Consider the following 12,813-nt stretch of genomic DNA (forward strand, 5'->3'; position numbering starts at 1 on the left):
AACACATCATCTGCAACACAGCCTGCTGACGCTTTCCACTAGCTGCTCGATAGGGGGACACATCGTGTGCAACAGTGGCAGCTGCAGATGGAGTGCTCGTACGACTGCGCTCTGTGGACGAGCTTTCGCTTCTGGAGGAGGAGGAGGAGTAGGAGGAGGAGGAGGGTCGAACGCCTACAGCCAACTGTTTCCTATACCGTGGGCTAGGCAGCACTGTCCCACCACCGCTGTCCCCTGTGGACCCTGCATCCACCACATTAACCCAGTGCGCAGTGATGGACACGTAACGGCCCTGGCCATGCCGACTGGACCATGCATCAGTTGTGAGGTGCACCTTTCCGCTCACTGACTGCTTGAGTGCATGGACAATGCGGTCTTTCACATGATGGTGGAGGGCTGGGATGGCTTTGCGAGAGAAGAAGTGGCGACTGGGTAGGTCATAGCATGGTACTGCATAGGCCATGAGTTCGCGGAAAGCTGTGCTTTCCACCAACCGAAAGTGCATCATCTCAAACGAGATTAGTTTGGCAATGTGGGCGTTCAAACCCAGTGTACGCGGATGAGAGACTGAGTACTTTCTTGACCTACTTATTGTGTGGGAGGGTGAGCTGGACTTGAGAGCTGCATATGGTGGAAGTAGCGGTGGGCAGGGCGGACTGAGAGAGGGTTGATGATGGTGATGGAGTTGGTGTTCTTTCTAATGGCCTAGAATCAGTCTTTCGTTGATATAACAGTGGGATTCCCTGACTGCTGTGGCCTTGCAACGACACCTCAACATTTGCTGCTGTGCTAACCGGTGGGCTTACAGTGGGGGAAACAATGTAGTGATGCTGACTACCTTCGTTGTGATCAGTTGCACATGTGGCACTTGAGGTTTGGTGTTGTGTCCACGCTTGCAAGTGCATGCTGGTTAAATGTCTAAGCATGCAACTGGTATTCAAATTTTTCAGATTTTTCCCTCGGCTAAACGTCTTTGCGCACTTCTTACAGATAACCTTGGCCTGATCATGAGGATTTTGTTCAAAAAAGTGCCACACTGCACTCTTCCTACTTTGGCAGACATTTTGCGGCCTAGCACGCTGTGATCTTTTGACCCTCTGGACAAGCTGTCCAGCAACTCTTTTGATGTTTGGAACGTGTCTTTGGAGTGCTCCGGGCCTGCCAGATAACAGCTGTTGCGATGTCGATGTCTGCTGTGGATGCTCCTCATCTGAGCTATTGGAAGCAGCACCCTCTTCCCCCAATGGATGCCAATCTGGGTCAACAACTGGGTCATCCATCACCTCCTCTTCTATGTCATGTGCACCTTCCTCTGTGTCACCGTGTATGGTGGTATAGTGTGCGGGAAGGGGCACCTGAGTCTCATCAGGGTCAGAATCTGGCTCTGTACACTGCGAGGACAATGTAGTGCTCTGAGTGAATGTACCAGCAGAATCATCCATCAGCGGCTGTGCATCAGTGCACTCCATGTCAGATTCATCTTGGCCTGGGTAATTCACCATTTCACTTGATAATCCAGGCATGGTATGTGAAAACAGCTCCATGGAGTAATCAGTAGTATGGCCTGCGTCATCCTTCAATCTTGCTTGGGGTGAAGGACACAAGGAAAGGTGTGGTTCATGAACATGAGCCTCCAATGACGACTCAGTGCTTTTACTTTTTACAACTGAAGAAGAGGAGGCGATAGAGCTGGAGGCTGAGTCAGCAATGTAAGACAAAACTTTTTCCTGATGCTCTGGCTTTAAAAGCGGTTTGCCAACTCCTAGAAAACTAAGCGTTCGAGGCCTTATGTAGCCAGACGATGACGCAGGCTCAACACCTCCTGCATTCGGTCCTATTTTGCTCTTGCCACTACCATCAGATCCACCACCAACACCATCATTACCAGCTGCCAACCCCCGCCCAATTCCACGGCCTCTTCCACCAGCCTTCCTCATTTTTGGTAGGAATGTAGACAAAATCCAACAAACTATATAGTAATGTAAAACAAGGTACAAGGTGTCTATAGGACAGGGGAGATTTTGAATTTCTGCAGACACTTGTGGATTGTTTTGTATTGTGTGAGGCCCACTGATATCTGAGCGCTATGTCACAGGCTCGATGGCACAGCTGTGACAAAAGTGACGAGAGGATAAGGGAGATTTTGAATTTCTGCAGACACTTGTGGACAGTTTTGGATTGTGTGAGGCCCACTGATATCTGAGCGCTATGTGACAGGCTCGATGGCACAGCTGTGACAAAAGTGACAAGAGGATAAGGGAGATTTTGAATTTCTGCAGACACTTGTGGACAGTTTTGGATTGTGTGAGGCCCACTGATATCTGAGCGCTATGTCACAGGCTCGATGGCACAGCTGTGACAAAAGTGATGAGAGGATAAGGGAGATTTTGAATTTCTGCAGACACTTGTGGACAGTTTTGGATTGTGTGAGGCCCACTGATATCTGAGCGCTATGTGACAGGCTCGATGGCACAGCTGTGACAAAAGTGACGAGAGGATAAGGGAGATTTTGAATTTCTGCAGACACTTGTGGACAGTTTTGGTTTGTGTGAGGCCCACTGATATCTGAGCGCTATGTCACAGGCTCGATGGCACAGCTGTGACAAAAGTGACGAGAGGATAATGGAGATTTTGAATTTCTGCAGACACTTGTGGACAGTTTTGTATTGTGTGAGGCCCACTGATATCTGAGCGCTATGTGACAGGCTGGATGGCACAGCTGTGACAAAAGTGACGAGAGGATAAGGGAGATTTTGAATTTCTGCAGACACTTGTGGACAGTTTTGGATTGTGTGAGGCCCACTGATACCTGAGCGCTATGTGACAGGCTCGATGGCACAGCTGTGACAAAAGTGACGAGAGGATAAGGGAGATTTTGAATTTCTGCAGACACTTGTGGACAGTATTGGATTGTGTGAGGCCCACTGATATCTGAGCGCTATGTCACAGGCTCGATGGCACAGCTGTGACAAAAGTGACGAGAGGATAAGGGAGATTTTGAATTTCTGCAGACACTTGTGGACAGTTTTGTATTGTGTGAGGCCCACTGATATCTGAGCGCTATGTGACAGGCTCGATGGCACAGCTGTGACAAAAGTGACGAGAGGATAAGGGAGATTTTGAATTTCTGCAGACAATTGTGGACAGTTTTGGATTGTGTGAGGCCCACTGATATCTGAGCACTATGTGACAGGCTCGATGGCACAGCTGTGACAAAAGTGACGAGAGGATAAGGGAGATTTTGAATTTCTGCAGACACTTGTGGACAGTTTTGGATTGTGTGTGGCCCACTGATATCTGAGCGCTATGTCACAGGCTCGATGGCACAGCTGTGACAAAAGTGACGAGAGGATAAGGGAGATTTTGAATTTCTGCAGACACTTGTGGACAGTTTTGGATTGTGTGAGGCCCACTGATATCTGAGCGCTATGTGACAGGCTCGATGGCACAGCTGTGACAAAAGTGACGAGAGGATAAGGGAGATTTTGAATTTCTGCAGACACTTGTGGACAGTTTTGGATTGTGTGAGGCCCACTGATATCTGAGCACTATGTCACAGGCTCGATGGCACAGCTGTGACAAAAGTGACGAGTGGATAAGGGAGATTTTGAATTTCTGCAGACACTTGTGGACAGTTTTGGATTGTGTGAGGCCCACTGATATCTGAGCGCTATGTGACAGGCTCGATGGCACAGCTGTGACAAAAGTGACGAGAGGATAAGGGAGATTTTGAATTTCTGCAGACACTTGTGGACAGTTTTGGATTGTGTGAGGCCCACTGATATCTGAGCACTATGTCACAGGCTCGATGGCACAGCTGTGACAAAAGTGACGAGAGGATAAGGGAGATTTTGAATTTCTGCAGACACTTGTGGACAGTTTTGGATTGTGTGAGGCCCACTGATATCTGAGCGCTATGTCACAGGCTCGATGGCACAGCTGTGACAAAAGTGACGAGAGGATAAGGGAGATTTTGAATTTCTGCAGACACTTGTGGACAGTTTTGGATTGTGTGAGGCCCACTGATATCTGAGCGCTATGTGACAGGCTCGATGGCACAGCTGTGACAAAAGTGACGAGAGGATAAGGGAGATTTTGAATTTCTGCAGACACTTGTGGACAGTTTTGGATTGTGTGAGGCCCACTGATATCTGAGCGCTATGTGACAGGCTCGATGGCACAGCTGTGACAAAAGTGACGAGAGGATAAGGGAGATTTTGAATTTCTGCAGACACTTGTGGACAGTTTTGGATTGTGTGAGGCCCACTGATATCTGAGCGCTATGTCACAGGCTCGATGGCACAGCTGTGACAAAAGTGACGAGAGGATAAGGGAGATTTTGAATTTCTGCAGACACTTGTGGACAGTTTTGGATTGTGTGAGGCCCACTGATATCTGAGCGCTATGTCACAGGCTCGATGGCACAGCTGTGACAAAAGTGACGAGAGGATAAGGGAGATTTTGAATTTCTGCAGACACTTGTGGACAGTTTTGGATTGTGTGAGGCCCACTGATATCTGAGCGCTATGTGACAGGCTCGATGGCACAGCTGTGACAAAAGTGACGAGAGGATAAGGGAGATTTTGAATTTCTGCAACACTTGTGGACAGTTTTAGATTGTGTGAGGCCCACTGATATCTGAGCGCTATGTCACAGGCTCGATGGCACAGCTGTGACAAAAGTGACGAGAGGATAAGGGAGATTTTGAATTTCTGCAGACACTTGTGGACAGTTTTGGATTGTGTGAGGCCCACTGATATCTGAGCGCTATGTGACAGGCTCGATGGCACAGCTGTGACAAAAGTGACGAGAGGATAAGGGAGATTTTGAATTTCTGCAGACACTTGTGGACAGTTTTGGATTGTGTGAGGCCCACTGATATCTGAACGCTATGTCACAGGCTCGATGGCACAGCTGTGACAAAAGGGACTAGAGGATAAGGGAGATTGGATTGCTTTTAAAAAAGCAGTTTGCGGAGCAGTGGGTAAACAGCAATGCCAGCCTGTCAGGAAGCCTTAAAAGGCAGCCCAACAACCAACACCACTGATACACCACAATATAGCCTCCCCTTGCACTGCACACACAGTGACTGGTGTGTTGTGCAGGCCAAATTGCTAGCAGCAGAAGCAGTTTTTTTTTCTTCTCAGGACAAAAAAAAAAATTGGGATTGCTTTTAAAAAAGCAGTTTGCGGAGCAGTGGGTAAACAGCAATGCAGGAATGTCAGGAAGCCTTAGAAGGCAGCCCAACAACCAACACCACTGATACACCACTATATAGCCTCCCCTTGCACTGCACACACAGTGACTGGTGTGTTGTGCAGGCCAAATCGCTAGCAGCAGAAGCAGTTTTTTTGTCTTCTTCCCTGCCTAACGCTCTCCCTACAGAATCAGCAGCAACCTCTCCCTATACTGAGATCGGCAGAAGTAAGATGGCGGTCGGCGTGCACGCCCTTTTATACCCCCTGTGACGCCCACCAAAGCAAGCCAATCACTTGCATGCCCTTCTGAAAGATGGTGGTGACCCCTGCCTATGTCATCACGTTGCCCACAGTGTCCGTGGATCCTGATTGGCTGAAAAAGAGCGCAAAACAAACTTTTGAAACGCGACTTTGGCGCGTAAGTCGCCGACCTCGTGGCCGACCTCATCCTAGGGTCGGGTTTCGTTTCATAAAACCCGACTTTGCCAAAAGTCGGAGACTTTTGAAATTTTTCGACCCGTTTCGCTCAACTCTAGTACACAGTATTCTAAGTGTGGTCGCACTAGTGACTTATATAGAGGTAAAATTATGTTCTCCTCATGAGCATCTATGCCTCTTTTAATGCATCCCATTATTTTATTTGCCTTTGCAGCAGCTGCCTGACACTGGCCACTAAATGTGAGTTTGTCGTCCACCCATACACCCAGGTCTTTTTCAGTGACTGTTCTGCCCAGTGTTTTACAATTAAGCACATAATTATACATCTTGTTCGTTCTACCCAAGTGCATGACCTTACATTTATCCCCATTAAAGCTCATTTGCCATTTATCAGCCCAAGCTTCTAGTTTACATAAATCTTTCTGTAATATAAAATTGTCCTCCTCTGTATTGATTACCCTGCAGAGTTTAGTGTCATCTGCAAATATTGAAATTCTACTCTCTATGCCCCCTACAAGGTCATTAATAAATATGTTAAAAGGAAGCGGGCCCAAAACTGACCCCTGTGGTAACCCACTGCTAACCGTGACCCAGTCCGAGTGTGCTCCATTAATAACGACCCTTTGTTTCCTATCCCTGAGAAAGCTCTTAACCCACCTACATATATTTTCCCCTATCCCCATTGTTTGCATTTTATGTATCAACCTTTTGTGTGGCACCGTATCAAAAGCTTTGTTTTAATTGTGTTTTTGTTTACTTTATGCCATCCTATATCTGTATTTGATTTCATCAATTATATTATATCACATTGGATTGAACTTTGCACTTGATTTCACCTATCATGGCCCATTGATATTTACCATACTTCTCCTATATGTAGCAGTCCATTTGGATTGATTCCCTTATTGAATATTGACTTATGCCAGGTAATGTTTATATGATATATATGTTAGATCTCTACATTATGTTCATGTATGAAATGCACTCCCTCTTATGATACTCTATCCTGCACACCCCATTCCCTTATACATATACTGTATATATTAAATATTTTTTAATCATGTGTTGTGCAATCATGTTTTTTAATTGTGTTTCTTCTGTGTGATTATTTAGTAAAAATGGTTACATATATTTTTCTTTGAATACAAATTATTTTGTGTATGAAATCTATATATGTTTAGTATTCATGATTTTTGCTACATCATTACTTTTCTGAAAACTATTAATGCCCAGACATGGATTAAGGCGTGGAACAGAACATTGGACAGGGGAGGGATATTGTTGCTTTTTATTTGTTTTATTTGTTTTTTTTATTCTTATTTAAGTACAGGAGACAAGAGATTCAATGGGATAGGTTTTAGGTGAGTATAACTGTGTTGATTATTTTTTAAAAAAAAGGAAAAGTGTTTTGTTTTTATTTGAAATAAAAGACTTTATTCTTGCTGTGTGTTTACAATATAACTAAAAGATTAGTAATGGATAGGTGTCTTAAAAACTTTTTACCTCCGCTTACAGCTGCGGCCTCATGCTGTAATTTGACAGCGTGGGAACCGCATTTGTCTGACTGATCAGAAGAAGTGTTTGCACATGACAGCGCAAGAAATACCTGATGTTCAAGGGGCTGAGCTCGAACAGCAACACTGACTTCCTGGTGAAGTCCGTGTTTTCCTGGTGAAGTCCGTGTTCAGTGTCCGTGCCCGAACAGTAGGTTTTCAATACACACACCAAACTTTACTGTTCGGGTTTGTACATCTCTAAACATTACCAAAGGCACCAACAGTAGATGAATACATAATGTAATTACTAACAAAACAAGGATACATCACAAAAATCATCATCAGTACATAAATGTGTCACTGAAACCACCATCAGTACAGGTATACAGCACTAAAACAATCAGTAGTACATGAACACATACCCATAGTCAATATCATTAAATGAATAAGAGCCACCTTCAGTATATGAATACCTCACCAGAAACCATAATTATTCCAGGAATATAGGACCAGAACATCAACATTATCTGACTTCATTCAGCACTAATGCTACTATCAGTACTTAAGTTCAGCACCAGGAATACATTACTTAAATTATCATCAGCGCAAGAGTACAGGATCAGAATTACCAACAATACATGAATGGAGCACCAGAATAACTATCAGCACACAAAGCATGAAAACATGAACACATCTCCAGAATCACCATGAGTAAAAGAATACAACAAGATAACTATCATCAATACAGGGATACAGCACCCAAACCATAATTAGTAAAATAATACAGCACTAGAACCATCAACAGTGCATGAATACATCACCAGAAACACCATCAATACAAAACCAGTCCAAACATTAGTGCATGAAACAACATCCGTACCATCAACAGTACATGAATACATCACCAGAAACACCATCAATACAAAACGAGGCCAAACATTATTGCATGAAACAACATCCGTACCACCAACAGTACATGAATACATCATACCATCAGTACAATAATGTAGCACAAATAACATCAGAACACGAAAACATTAGTAGAGCCACCATTAGAACATGAGCAAATCACCAGAAACACCAACAGTACAATCTCATCAACAAAACCAACAATAGTACATAAATTCAATACCATAACTATCATAAATACATTAATACTGCACCAGAGCCATCATTAGCACATGAAAACTGCACCAGAATCATAAGGAGTACTTGAACATAGCACTAGATCCACCACTATTACATGAATATATCAGAACTATTCTACAGTAAGGGAATACAACAGCTGAACTATCACCAGTACATGAAAACAATACCAAAGCCAATATCAGTGAACATATAATCCATTAAAAGCACTTTTATTCAATATTTTTAAAACAAACACCTTCCCAGTGAAAAAATGGCAAATGCCAAAATAGAGAAAAATTACCTAATCTGAAATGCAGCAAGGCCCTGAATTGGGCCTATCTGATCCCTGCCTGTCTGTGAAGGTTGGCACCCTAAGCAATGATTTTTGGTGCCCCAACTCAATGAGGACTATCCCTCGCTCCCCTACCAGTCCCTAATATCACAGGTGGGAAAACAATATCAGATAGTGCAGAAATAAAACAACAGAATGCCATGGGTATAATGCATGCAATCGCAGAAAAAATATATAACAATAAAAAAACAGATTAACCACATCATGATAAACACGGGTCCACCATATGCCTGCATGACTTTAAAATAACCATGGCCTGACCATGGAACATAGGTAATAAATCAAAAATCGAAGAGCGGCCACTTAACATGTGTAGAGTCACCCTGACACGTTTCCCCACCATAGCGGTTCATCAGGAGGTATAGAAGATAGAGATGATGTCCGTCATGCCAGATACCATGATGATGAGTGATGGTACCGGTGGTCAGTGGCGCCAGGTTTGTATATAACACCCAGATACTCACTACAAAGTGCCCTGCCTACACTATCGTGGGTGGCTTAATCACCGAAAGGCACATGATATTTTCCAACGGTGTCAATATACTGTTCCCCATGATTGCGGTAACTCATATGGATATGCCCGGAAGTTCCAAACCGTCAGAACACTGCATGTGCTCCACTCTGGAACGCAAGCATAATAGCTGCAGGACTTCCAGTCCAAGATAGTGCGTCACTTCTGGTATGCAATACCCGGAGGCTTGTGGGTGTGCGCTCCAAACTGGAACGCAAGCACAATGGTCAAAAAAGCTTCCGGTATCAACAAGATAACTTCCAGTGATATGCTCTCCAACCTGTAATGCAAACCGCATGTAAATTGCAGATCACATTACTTACTGTATGGGGCATTATCTGTAGAACGCAAATAATCATACAGTAATAGTCTCCGACTACCCAGAAAGCGATATAGCCCCAGGCAGGCAAGAGAAATATAGCGGAACAATACTAGGGGAAAATAACAATGGAACCAATTCATAAGAATTCAAAAAAAGATCTTCCCGCCTTCAAAAAAAAGGGGCCCAGAATCTAGCCAACGATAATCTGGTTAGGCTCATTGGTACCTACGATGGCTAGTGGTTTGCATGTGGTTTGCATTCCAGGTAGGTGCGTATATCACCGGAAGTTATCTTGTTGATACCGGAAGCTTTTTTGACCATTGTGCTTGTGTTCCAGTTTGGAGCGCAAGCCCACAAGACTCTGGGTACTGCATACCAGAAGTGACGTGCTATCTTGGACCGGAAGTCCCGCGGCTATTATGCTTGCATTCCAGAGTGGAGCGCACACCGTGTTCTGATCGTTTCGAACTTCCGGGCATATCCATGTGAGTTACCGCAATCATGGGGAACATATATCATCAAATTAATGTCCAAAGAATATATACAAAAGAATGGCACTTCAACTCAGAATATATAGCAAATCCTTACTTATAATAAAGAGGAGAAAATGAAGAGATCCATAAAATAATTATTTTATTTAAGATTCAAAAATATAAAAACCAGATAAGGTACAGACAATTCAGCAAAATGCCTGAAGAAAGGACGGGATAGCAAACACATATAAATCCCCCAAAATGCTCATATTATTAATAATTACTTGAGGGCTAGGAAATATATAAAAATACCTCCCAAAACCAACATAGCCTGTACTACCATAGATCATATGTGTTCCAGTAAATAAACTATAAAGTGCATAGTGCAAATATAAATAACTGGAATATATCAATGTGCCAATGGTAAAAAAAGGGGCAAAATAGATCTTAGTGCAGAGACAGATATATCAATAGGCCAATGGTAAACAAGGCATAATAGATCCTAGCCAAGGGGGACAAATTACCAAGTATATATGCCACAATAGTGCTAAGACTAAGAAAGGTGATATATGCTCACTAGAATAATAATAGTAAGTGTTAACACCAAATAAGCCTTAGAATAGGAGAGCGATTCACCTTATGTGGAGCTTTAAACCCGTCCTGTAACCATGACACACATTTCACCGCTAGGCTTCTTCCTGGGGGCAGAGAGCTATTTATATAAACAGCGGCCATTGAAAGACGGTGAGGAGTCGAGTCATGTGCCGGGTCAGTGATGCATACTGCTGATACCACGCCCCCAGCACAACGTAACATCCCGGTTATATAAACAGCTCTCTGCCCCTCACCTAACCACTCCCCCAGGAAGAAGCCTAGCGGTGAAATATGCGTCAGGGTTACAGGACGGGATCCCCAGTATTCCTTCCCTGCCTTTATATCCCTGGTTTGCCTTCCAGTCCTCTGTGCTGCAAGAGACTGCACCTCTCCAAAGGATCCGGTTCTGCTCTTCCAGTAAACCTCTCCAGCTCTCAGTAGCAAGCTGTGTATGTGTTCTTCTGCGTCTGCCTCCACCCGCCTTCTTAGGACACATAACCTCAGCTTACTTCAGCTAACCTAGTTGGTGTGCAGTGGCATTACTTCTGACTGTTCTCGACTTCCTAAGAGACACACTGCCTTACACTATTTTCTTGACTCTTATTCAGAGACTGCCAGCCCTGTTGTGAACTGTGACTTCTGAATGGCTTTCCCTAGTGTGTGCCTCACCCAAGAGACTTTGCCTGCAGCAGCGCTGCATATGAACTACTTCACTATCTCCCTGCTTGCTGTGATTTGAACTGTTGCTCACTTGTTGCAACTGCAGTTATTTGTGTAAATGCAGACTTGTTACTGTACTTCTGTTCAGTTTACTCATTGTCTAAAGCCAAGAGGTTCCTGAGTGTTACACTATAATTGTTGCAGTGCAGTGACATTTGTACTCTCTATTAGAGATGAGTAAATATTTCAATGTTTGGTTCGGATTACGATCACCAAATTTGCAATATTCGCTGATTAATTTGTCGAATATTCAACAAACATAACCAAACACCATTCATCTCAATGGGAGGCAAAAACAAACACATGCAAAACACTTTATAGCAGCCCCAAATGCTGCCAAAACACATCAAATGAGGGAAAGACACAAGGAAAGTGTCCTCAATTCACCCACAGTACAAATTTTAGCATGGCAGTGCAGCAATCAGCCAGGCATGAGGTACTTGAGTCTGGGACAGCATTTACAGCTTTCAATTGAACGTCACTGTAAAACAAGGTGGGTGAGGGATCAGTGTAGGCCTCCTTTGCTGGGAGCCCTGATACTACATGCAACACCTCTACCTTCTTTCATGCTGAGCCACACTCAGGTGGCACAAATATCAGTTTTGTAGACTACCATTGTCAGAAAAATTTAAGGATAGTAAAACGGGTAATTTAGTAGAGAGGAGTGGAGGCCTGAAAGTCTCGGAGGCCTACTGCTACAGGCAACATGCATGAAGGAAACCCAACCAGGAGTGTTCACATTTCCAAAATGTATTGGCAGACAATATCAAAGTGGCATCAATTTCACCATAGTATAGATACTGTAGTATAATAGGAACCGATAGGTCTTCTATTACACCGAATCCAACAGATGGACACCCAAACCAGGAGTGTTCACATTTACAAACATTATTGGCAGACACCTTCAAAGTGGCATTATTTTCACCTCAGTAGAAATAGTATAATAGGGACCGATAGGTATTCCACTAAGCCCAACCCATCAGATGGACACCCAACCAAGAGTTTTCACATTTCCAAAAATTACTGGCCTACACCACAAAAGTGGCATCAATTTCACCACAGTATAGATAGTATAATAGAGACTGACAGGTCTTCCACTACACCTATTCCAGTAGATGGACACCCAACCAGGAGTGTTCACATTTAATCAAATGAGGTCCTTAAACCACAGAAGTGGCATCAATTTCACAAGAGTAGAAACAGTTTAATATGGACCGATAGGTCTTCCAGTAAACCCAATTCAGCAGATGGACACCCATCCAGGAGTGTTCACATTTCCAAAAATTACTGGCAGACACCACAAAAGAGGCATCAATTTCATCACAGCGGAAATACACTGCTCAAAAAAATAAAGGGAACACTTAAACAACAGAATATAACTCCAAGTAAATCAAGCTACTGTGAAATCAAACTGTCCACTTAGGAAGCAACACTGTTTTATAATCAATTTCACATGCTGTTGTGCAAATGGAATAGCCCAAAATGTTGGGCTGTAAGCACAACCCCATCTGTGGATGTCGAACCCTCAGATCATCCTCATGGAGTCGGTTTCTATCCGTTTGTGCATACACATGCATATTT

General features: G+C 43.7%; 1 long non-coding RNA gene across 1 annotated transcript in view; it reads right to left on the reverse strand.

The window, feature by feature from the left end:
* The window catches only part of LOC141072959 (uncharacterized), a 150,599-nt gene extending 139,925 nt beyond the window's left edge, over positions 1 to 10,674 (reverse strand). Inside the window, exon 1 of the long non-coding RNA XR_012226911.1 lies at positions 10,555 to 10,674. This is a non-coding gene — a long non-coding RNA (uncharacterized lncRNA). The remainder of the gene's footprint in view (positions 1 to 10,554) is intronic.
* Between the last annotated feature and the right edge of the window lie 2,139 nt (positions 10,675 to 12,813).

This window comes from Dendrobates tinctorius, unplaced genomic scaffold (assembly GCF_039654945.1).
Source record: "Dendrobates tinctorius isolate UK_male_01 unplaced genomic scaffold, ASM3965494v1 ptg000293l, whole genome shotgun sequence".
Taxonomy (NCBI): Eukaryota; Metazoa; Chordata; class Amphibia; order Anura; family Dendrobatidae; genus Dendrobates; species Dendrobates tinctorius.